We start from the raw sequence: 9652 nt of genomic DNA, 5'->3' as shown, positions 1-9652 counted from the left end.
TATCCATTTAGATACCCTAATATATATGTTAAAATCACTCTGATTATGATAATAATTGCAACCCATTGGGATCTTAATTCTGGATCCCCCTTTAAATATTATCCACAAACTTTAAGTCCATTGAATATAATTCTACTGAGTGACAAAACACCACCACCTAGCCCTGGCTAGAGTTATGTATAATGAATAATTTAGATTTTCTCACAATCTTGTCTATATTAAGAGAGGGAAATAATCAAATCATATTTCTACCACCACCAGCATTTTCCATTTTGGAATTTTCATTTGAGCACATTATGATGTGTTTATTTAAGATATATTTTTATTGATTTCAGAGAGGAGGGGACAAGGAGAGAGATAGGAACATCAATGATGAGAGAGAATCATTGATTGGCTGCATCCTACATGCCCCCTACTGGGGATTTAGCCCTCAACCAGAGCATGTACCCTGACCAGGAATCAAACAGTGATCTCCTGGTTCATAGGTCAATGCCCAACTACTGAGCAATACTGGCCTGGCAAGTACATTGTGTTTTTGAGCACACTTGCTTTTAGAGTCAATGATACTATAAGCCTTTTCAAGATTAGCATCGTTTGTTAATAAAAAACAAAAACTTTTTTGTGAGGAGAATTATTTTTGTGGTTCCTGACTGGCAATCAGATACACACTGCTTCCCAGCATATCGTCCAGTTCCTTTTTGAGTGAAAACAGTTTCTTCTTTCGCCCTTTATTTTTTTGGTTTCTTTTTGAAAATGCTATTATTTGTTTATTAAGCACACGTTTGCCAAGTATCTGCTGTGTGGGCAGGTACTGTGCTAGGAGCTAGGGTTACACACAGAAAATAGAAATGGATCTGGCCCTTCTCTCAGGAGTTCATCCTCCAGGGAGAAAGGCAGACACTGAGGGCAGCAGAGTGCAGAGGGCTCCGCCAAGGTGCCAGCAGGAGGAGAGGGGTGGAGGGCAGATGTAGAAGCAACGTGCCCGCCTGGGAGTGGGAGTCGGCTCAGAGGTTGATAAAGAGCTTTCCACACAGACAGAGAGGCCTCTGAGCAAACCACAGGAGGATGGCAGTATTATTCGGGGTAGGGATGGGAATATGTGGAGATGGCCAGAATAGTACAGCTGTTTCTTGTGCTATATCACTCAGAGTGCTTTGGTAACCTGACCCCTTTCTCCCCCCATCATTTCTCCCTCTCTCCCTTGTTGTTATTGTTGTTGTTGTTGTTGTTGTTGTTGTTGTTGTTCTTCTTCTTCTTCTTCTTCTTGTTCTTCTTCTTCTTCTTCTTGTTCTTGTTCTTCTCCTTCTCCTTCTCCTTCTCCTTCTCCTTCTCCTTCTCCTTCTCCTTCTCCTCCGTCGCCGTCCTCCTAATCCAATCCCATCCCTCCTACTCCGCCTATACTTCCTCCTACCTCCTCCTCCTCCTTCCTACGCCTCTTCGTCTTCTTCTGTCTTCTTCTTCTTCTTATTCGTCTTCTTTTCTTCTCTTCTCTCGCTCTTCTCCTCTCTCTCTCTCTCTCTCTCTCTCTCTCTCTCTCTCTCTCTCTCTCTCTCTCCAACCCATATCATGCCTGCACATGGTAGAGGCATATAGATGTTCAACATTTTTTATTTGAAGGGCCATGTCAAGGAGTTTGGACTTTATTATCATCGACTGTTAAGTGGAAATCTCCAATATCCCATCGCCAGCATTCATAGTCATAGTTTGCCTTCTTTAATGTAGGCAACTGTTGATCCTGGCAAGTGTTGGGAGAATGCCTGAAATTCAACAAGAATAAAACTCATCAGCATCTCCAAAAATCAGCAGAGCCAGCCCTGCCAGTGGATCTGGTATTTCAATAAGTAGCATTGATAGGCAGTGATTGGAGACTTTCTAATGCCACGTGTGCTGGCTGCAGCCTAGCTCTCTGTATGCAGGAGACTCCCACTGCCTAAAGGTGAGTTGCTAGCGTGCTGCTTATATCCTTTTGGTTATTAATGTTAGAAGCATTGGGAGGCCCTACCAATTGTTTCTTTCTTTTCTTTAATAATCGTCACATTTCAAGAAGAGTTTGGTAATTTCTGGAATTGTTCATATTGCAAAATGTTTATATCAGCATTCCTATTTATAACACAGAACAGTTAGATGAATGTATTCTATGCATACATTTAATAAAAGTCTCACTTCCCCTGATCCTCTGCTTTATTCTGAATTATACCCCTGTCACTCGCAGATTCAATGCGTGTCATTTCAATAATTGAAAGGACCCCAGAAGTCCAAGATTTCCAATTGCATGTCATTTTACTGAGCTAAGGTTTGTATCCTTGATCTTAAGAATGTTTCATGAAAACACTTAGGAAATCTCCACCTGGCTGTCTCCCTGGCACCACAACTCAACCTGCTTCAAACCAGTAAAACCATTCCCTCTTTCTGCTCCCCCCAACCCCAACCTTGGCTGCTGTGTTTCTGAGAATAGTACCCCTCCTCCACCATCGTGTGGGAGCCTGTGTGGTACCTTTGGCACCTGCTCTCATCTACGTTGTCATGTTGTCATCGACACTCGTAGGCTCTTGAATCCGATTTCACATCTCAGCTGGAGCCTAAGCTGTGGTCCTTTTCTCCAATGACCGCAACACGGCCTCTGATGCAGTGTGGCCGGGCGCACTCCATCTCCCACAACACAGCCAGAGGACTCCCAGCAAACATGCCTCTCAGCGGGTGCTTCTCTGCCTACAACCCTTCACTGGCTCCCGTTTGCTTCAGGCAGAATCTTTAACCGGACTTCCCAGGATCTGGTTCTGCTCACCTCTCCAGACTCACTTTGGGTCACTTCCTTCAAGTTTCACACTAGGTTGCTGATCTCCACACTCGCTCCATCCCCAAGCCATTGCCCGTGCTCCCCGCTTTGCCTCCCACCCTCAGGTCTTCTGCAGCAGGCTCATGGGGACACTTTTCCTGATTCTACAGACCAGCTCCATTCTCCCAGCTCCCACAGAGCTCCATTCCCTGGCAGCATCCCACTGGGGGAAAGGGCCGTGTCTGCCACTCACTGTCCCCAGGGCCTGGGGTATTTATTAGATGGCCAGGAATTAGGTTTTTTAAAAAAAGTCCAAATCAGATCAATGGCAGTGTAGACAGGGGTAGATCCAGTTCTTATAGAGTCTGAAGTTTCTATGGTGTTGAGGGGCTCTCTAATAATAATAATAATAATAATAATAATAATAATAAGGTAATATGCAAATTGACCCTAAAGGCAGAACGACCAGAAAGACTGCTCAACCAGTCACTATGAGGCACACCGACCACCTCTTGGTCTCTTTCCCCAGCCAGCAAGTGCCAATCACCTAATGGCAAATGGGGAACCAGGGATGGGTGGTGGCTGGGGGCGGGGCCAGCTGCAGGCAGCCAGGGAAGATGGCCCTGATTTCAGGCCAGGTCTAAGGACTTTACCTGTGCATGAATTTCATGCACCTGGCCTCTAGTTTATAAATAAAAAGTTAAGAGAGAAGGTTAAGACATGATACAATCAGGACAAATGACAAAGTTTGAGCTCTTCTAAAATCTTAGGTAGGTTCCAGAAATGCTTATAGAGAAATGCTACTCATTATGACATTGAAGCCCCCCTTCCCCCACATACACGCCACTATTCCTGGGAGCCCCGACACTCACAGGGACCTGGCCACTATAGGCTCAGATCTCAGAATGCTGTTTTTGCTCATTTCATGAATGCCTTCCTTGTTTAAACTGTCCTCAACTTGCTGATGAAGAAACATGGAAAGCATGTGTTATAGTTTCATTTGCAAAGGAAATTCTCTTATGCTCACAAATAAAAAAATAAAAAATAAAAAACTAGAAATGGGACACACCAAGTCACAAAAAGCAAAACAAACCTGGGAATTCTCTTATTCTCACAAATGTCAAGGCTGTCCCTGATTTTCACCTTCCGTGTACCTCTGCTTTTTTTTTTTTTTTTTTTTTTTTTAAGGTTTATATAATCTCTCTCACTACACAGATGTGAGATTGCTTCCTGGACTAGACCTAACATGTTTCCCGCTTACACAGGAGGGCTGGGTTTTCAGCATTTCCTACCACCGTCTGTCCTAAGGCTGCTGAACCGAGGTGATGAATGACCCCTAAGAAAGTTAAGCTCCCGACTTCCCTCAGTCTGTCCCCTGGAGCAGCTCAGCTCGCTGCAGAGAGGCTCCCGGGGGAATGTCAGGCTAAGGTCAGGCTCTGGACGCACAGCAACCAAACAGGCCGCAGGGATCAGCTGAGAACTGGCAACACCCTTATCAAGTCTTCCCTCCCAGGCGTGGCAGCCAAGCCAATCTCCCAGCGATGCCAGCTTGTGGTGGAGTGAGCATGAGTCAAATTTAAAATTATTAGAGCTATTTATAACGATATCTTGCAATTGTATAATATTTACAGTTTACAAAATGCCTTTACATACAACGTGCCAAGCAGCCTAGCATAGTAACCTGGTCTCCATGTAATCATTGTGGAGCCCTGGCCGGGTGGCTCAGTTGGTTGGGTGTCGTCTTGTACACCGAAAGGTTCTGGGTTCAAGTCCCAGTCGGAACACCTACCCAGGTGGCAGGTTTCATCCCCAGGGCGAGTTCGGATTGATGTTTCTCACATTGGTGTTTCTCTCTCTCTCCATCCCTGTTTTTTTCTCTCTCCCTCTCTCCCTCTCTCCCTTCTTCTAAAACCAGTAAAAACATATCCCCGGGTGAGGATTATAAAACTACATACAACCAGCACTTACAGTTTGTGAGGCAGCACGTGGTGTAATCAACACTATTATTTCCATTTTTCAAAGGGCAAAGATGGGTTTTGAGGTTCTGAGAGGTTAAAAAAAATCTCTAAGTATTCCCGGCTAGTAAGTGGCAGAGTCGTGTCATAGGTCAAATCACATCTCATGCTGAGCATTGCTGCTTTGCCATTTCATTTCAAAACGTGCCACAGTGAAAGACACAGAAAAATCAGACATTGCTAACCCAGCATCCAATGCTTTCCCTTCTGTAGAGTAGATTCGAATATCCTTTGTTGAACTAATTCAAAAACATAAAAATAAGTCCCATGCAAGCAAAGAGAAAGATAAACTATGTTAAAACTGTAAAGACCAAAAAACAAAAACAAAACAGGGGGAGGAGGGGATTTCCAGAAAAAGCAACAACAACAGAAACGAAGAGAGAACAGCTGACTTTCATCCATCAGGCCTTTCATCCCGGGCTGCAGACCATCAATACGGAGTTCCACTCATGCCGAGGGCAGACTTGAGACATATCTTACGAACTTCTAATAAAGAAACTGTTACTTGGGATGTGTGGAAGGTCTCTTTGTTCATTTCTGCAATGAGCTTCCTGTAACCCTGTGTTGATAGCATGGCTTTGTAGCGGTTTGTTCAGTGTGCTATTAGATGGATGTTTTCCCTGGGAGGGCTTCTCCCTCCCCAACCCCCCCATCCCCCTGTTCAGGACAACCTCCCCTTTAGAAAACTCCTGGTCCTGCGGGGAAGTGCTCCCTTAAAGGGCAGCAAAGCTGAGCGCCTGCTGAGAGGAGGGGCTGGAAGGGTAACTTCAGTAGCAAAGTACAAGAATATGGGGACTCGGTGCATCCAATAGTGGGACAGTTAGTGCCTGAGAGCTGGTATCTTGTTACCGAGCCTTTTCATTGGCAGTTTTATCCTGAAAATCTAAGACACTGTCTTTTCACAGAGACGCCCAGTGCCTCACTGACCTTTCCGTCCATAGTTCCCCGGTGCCCTTGAGATCTGTGGCCTTGTGACCATTTGCCTTCTCTGGTTTCCCTGGGCTCTCGCTTCTGAATGCTGTGCCCCCACTCTCCTGGTGTCCTTTCTACTGCGCCCCAGGGAATCCGAGCTGGAAGTGTCCCTGAAGACCGTCCCACTGGGAGCACGATGCCTTGCCGATTCATACCCTGACGGGGATAGGAAACAGCCACTTCTAGCTCTCACTCTGAATGTTTTTGTGTGTTTATAAATAACAATAACACAAATAACAAGGTGGGAAAGTCCTGTCGCCCCCATATGAAAATGTTCGTCCAGCAGAGCAGATGGCATTGTCTGGGTTGAAAGCCAGGAAGACTGGGGGAAGCAGCAAGCATTGTGCTGCCCTTGAACATGTCTCATCATCTGCTTTTCACCTTCTTATCAGCAGAGCAAAACGACTAATCATGTGCTGCCAGCACAGGAACAAGCGCTTTCCTCTGAGCCAGATGATTTCACTGTTCAGTTGGGCCACCTCGGCCAGGGTGTAACCATGGCATCCCCTGTCCGGGAGAGACACATCCCTTCTATTCTCTCTCTTTTTTTCTTTTCAATATATATTTTATTGATTTTTTATAGAGAGGAAGAGAGAAGGATAGAGAGTTAGAAACATCGATGAGAGAGAATCATCCATCAGCTGCCTCCTGCACGCCCCCTACTGGGGATGTGCCCGCAACCAAGGTACATGCCCTTGACTGGAATCGAACCTGGGACCTTTCAGTCCGCAGGCCAATGCTCTATCCACTGAGCCAAACCAATTTCAGCCCTTCTATTCTCTTTCAAGTGACTTATTCAGATGCTACTTAACTCCCTAAAACTCGCCCACTTTAAATGTAACGTCCAATGATTTTTTTTTTTCAGTAAAATTTCCAAGGTGTGCAACCATCATTCCAACCCAATGTTACCACATTTGCAGTCAACCTTTGCTTCAATCCCCCAGCCCCAGGGGGCCACGAATCTAGAATCGTACACTACTCGGCGTGTGGCTTCTTTCCCTTCACCTAATGTTTTCGAGGCCCATCCATGTCGTAGTGTGTTACTGCGTGTGGTATAGTTATGTCATATTGTGTTTCTGTAATTGCCAGTTGATGGACATTGGGATTGTTCCCACCTTTTTGGCTTTTATGAACAAGGCCCTCCTGATCTGAACTAAAAGTGTTGGGATGGAAAGAGGCCAGGACTTATAGTCAGGAGACAAGGTTGAGTCCTAGCTTAGTTAACTGTACGAGTGGTTTCTTACCCACAGAGTGCAGGTAACTAACCTCTCCCCTGCCCTGCTCCCAAAGTAGTTGTAAGAATCCAATGAGAGGATGTGTGTGGAATGCCTGTGAACTAGCAAACACAGGACAAATGAAAGGCATTGTTATTGAGGTGGCTTTTCCAGAATGTATTCAAGTGAGCTAGATGTTTCTCAAGACTCTTCCCACAGTCATAGATCAAATAGTCAAGCTTTTGATTGATAGGAAATCTCTACTCATTTTCTCCTATAGGGTTGGGGTTCTCACCATCTTTACCTAGCTAAAGCTTGTTATTTAGAAAGGCTTTCATATGATTCTACCTCTCTTAAACTTATTTGCATTCTAAACCTTACTTTTGAGTGTCAAATAAAAGGCTTTGTTTGGAAGAGAGCGTCTTCAGAAGTCCTAGAATCACTGTGTAGGATGTCAGACGCAGTAAAGTTCAGGTTTAATCAGGGCATCCTCCAACCCACGGATTCAGTTTAGTCTCTTGGGTTCCTCAGGTGATTGTGAAGGGCGGGCCCCAGTGAGGGGTCTGGAGTCCGAGTTAAGACCGCGCCAAGGGGCTTCCAGTGAATCAAGCCTAAGCAAACGTTACTGTTGTCCAGTGAGAGGTGATTAAAGTTGTCACTTCATTGAAACCGCATTAAGCTAGATCTTCAGGAAATATTCAGACATTCATCCATACACATCGTTGACCACTGACTGTCTTGCCTAGCTCTTTGACTTGCACAAAGCATAAGCAATGGCTTCCTTGGACAGCCAGCGCAGACTTGGCCTCACATAGAAAGCAGCTGGTACTGGTATCTCACACCCACTCACTCCCAAGTAAGTATCACATTGAGTTCCTTCCACACCTTCTACCTTATCCAGCACTGTGGGCTGCTTCCAAGAAGTTTTCTCTTAAATCTCACTGGGAGATCTGGGATGCAAGAATTCCAAAGCAAGAGAAATGGCCATTCCCAGTTTACTGGAATCTGAAGCACAGAATGTTAGTAGCAGTCAAATGCCTCTGGTGGCATCACTGGCCAGCCCAACATTAGAGCTCAGGCACTCCCAGTGCCCAGATTCAAATTACGAGGCTGCCTCTTTCCAAAAACAGCAAATCCCCAGACATGTCTAGCACTCCCTGAAGTTACAAAACAGAGGCCACCAAGGTCAAATAAGTCTATTCCTTCCACACATCTTCTCCCTCGAGAAGCCTTTTGGTCCCTTTTCAACAACTGATGATCAAGGCTTTACTGAGTAAAAGCAAACGCGAGGGATTACATGCTAGGGACAATTCCCCGCTGTCTTTATTCTGTGCCTTTTCTCAATGTAAGGTATTGTAAGATGCCATGAACGTCTTTACCATTATTTTTCATATTTTCACATCTAAACATGACAACCTGCAGCCTTGTTCAATAAGGCCAAGGTCCTTAACTTTGGCAACTCTGCCACTATCACTGTCACCATGTAAGAATGACGAGAGTTCAAGTGTCACATGTACTTACTTTATGTTAGATAGTGTGTTTATACATTTATATCATGTCTTGTTCAACTTCAAGCAGCTAATAATTGGTGGAGCCCTAGCCAGTTTGAGTGTCGACCTGTGGACTGAAGGGTCCCGGATTAGATTTTGATTAAGGGCACATGCCAGGGTTGCAGACTCGTTCCCTGGTAGGGGGTGTGCAGAGGCAGCTGATCAATGATTCCCTCTCATCATTGATGTTCCTATCTCTCTCTCCCTCTCCCTTCCTCTCTGAAATCAATAAAAAAATATATTTAAAAAAAAAACAATAATTGGTGGAGCCTGGTTCAAACTCAAGTCTGTTTGGCTACAAAGTATATGTTCTTACCTACTCATTATACTGAACAGCTAATATGCCATACTATGATGCATGTATCTGTATATATTATATGTATATGTGAGAGGCCTGGTCCATGAATTCATGCACAGGTAGAGTCCCTAGGCCTGGCCACAATTGGGGGCTGATCAGAGTGTCATGCTCAGTCCCCATGGGGGCCAGCCAGCCAAAGGGGGATAGGGCTGTGGGAGGTTGGCCAGCTACAAAAGTTGGCCATGGGAGTGCATCGGCTACCAGGGGCAGCTCCTTCATTGAGTGTCTGCCCCTAGTGATCAGTGAGCATCATAGCGACTGGTCGACAAGTCGTTCAGGTCATTCTGGCCGTTCAGTCATAAGGGTGGCTTAGGGTTTTAGCTATATAAATATCATATATATATATATATATATATATATATATATATATATATAGTGTATACAAATACGGATATATACATGTAGTGTTTCATTTTCTTCCTTAAATTACTTGAAGTAGTTTAGAGTATTTATAAGTCCTAAATGATTTCTGATTTGGAAGGTGACAATATATATAAGAGTGATGTGTCTTGAAACCAAAATTTGGATAGGGATGTCTGGTGAAAGGCCAGGACAAAGCTTAAGTGTGGTTCTCTGTGATGTAAAACACTTCCATAACGAATTGATTTTTCAATAGTACGCATCAAAAGGGAGTGTTACCTATGAATATTTGCTGGGTACAATCATGTTCAGATTTTCTGCACTGTCATCCTATTGCCTGGAAACATGCACTGTGACTAACGAAACAAATGAACCATACTCTTCAGGAGTTGCTTGATTTCATTGGA

The sequence above is a fragment of the Pipistrellus kuhlii genome, unplaced genomic scaffold, assembly GCF_014108245.1.
Source record: "Pipistrellus kuhlii isolate mPipKuh1 unplaced genomic scaffold, mPipKuh1.p scaffold_m20_p_10, whole genome shotgun sequence".
Taxonomy (NCBI): Eukaryota; Metazoa; Chordata; class Mammalia; order Chiroptera; family Vespertilionidae; genus Pipistrellus; species Pipistrellus kuhlii.
This window is presented reverse-complemented; position numbering follows the sequence as displayed.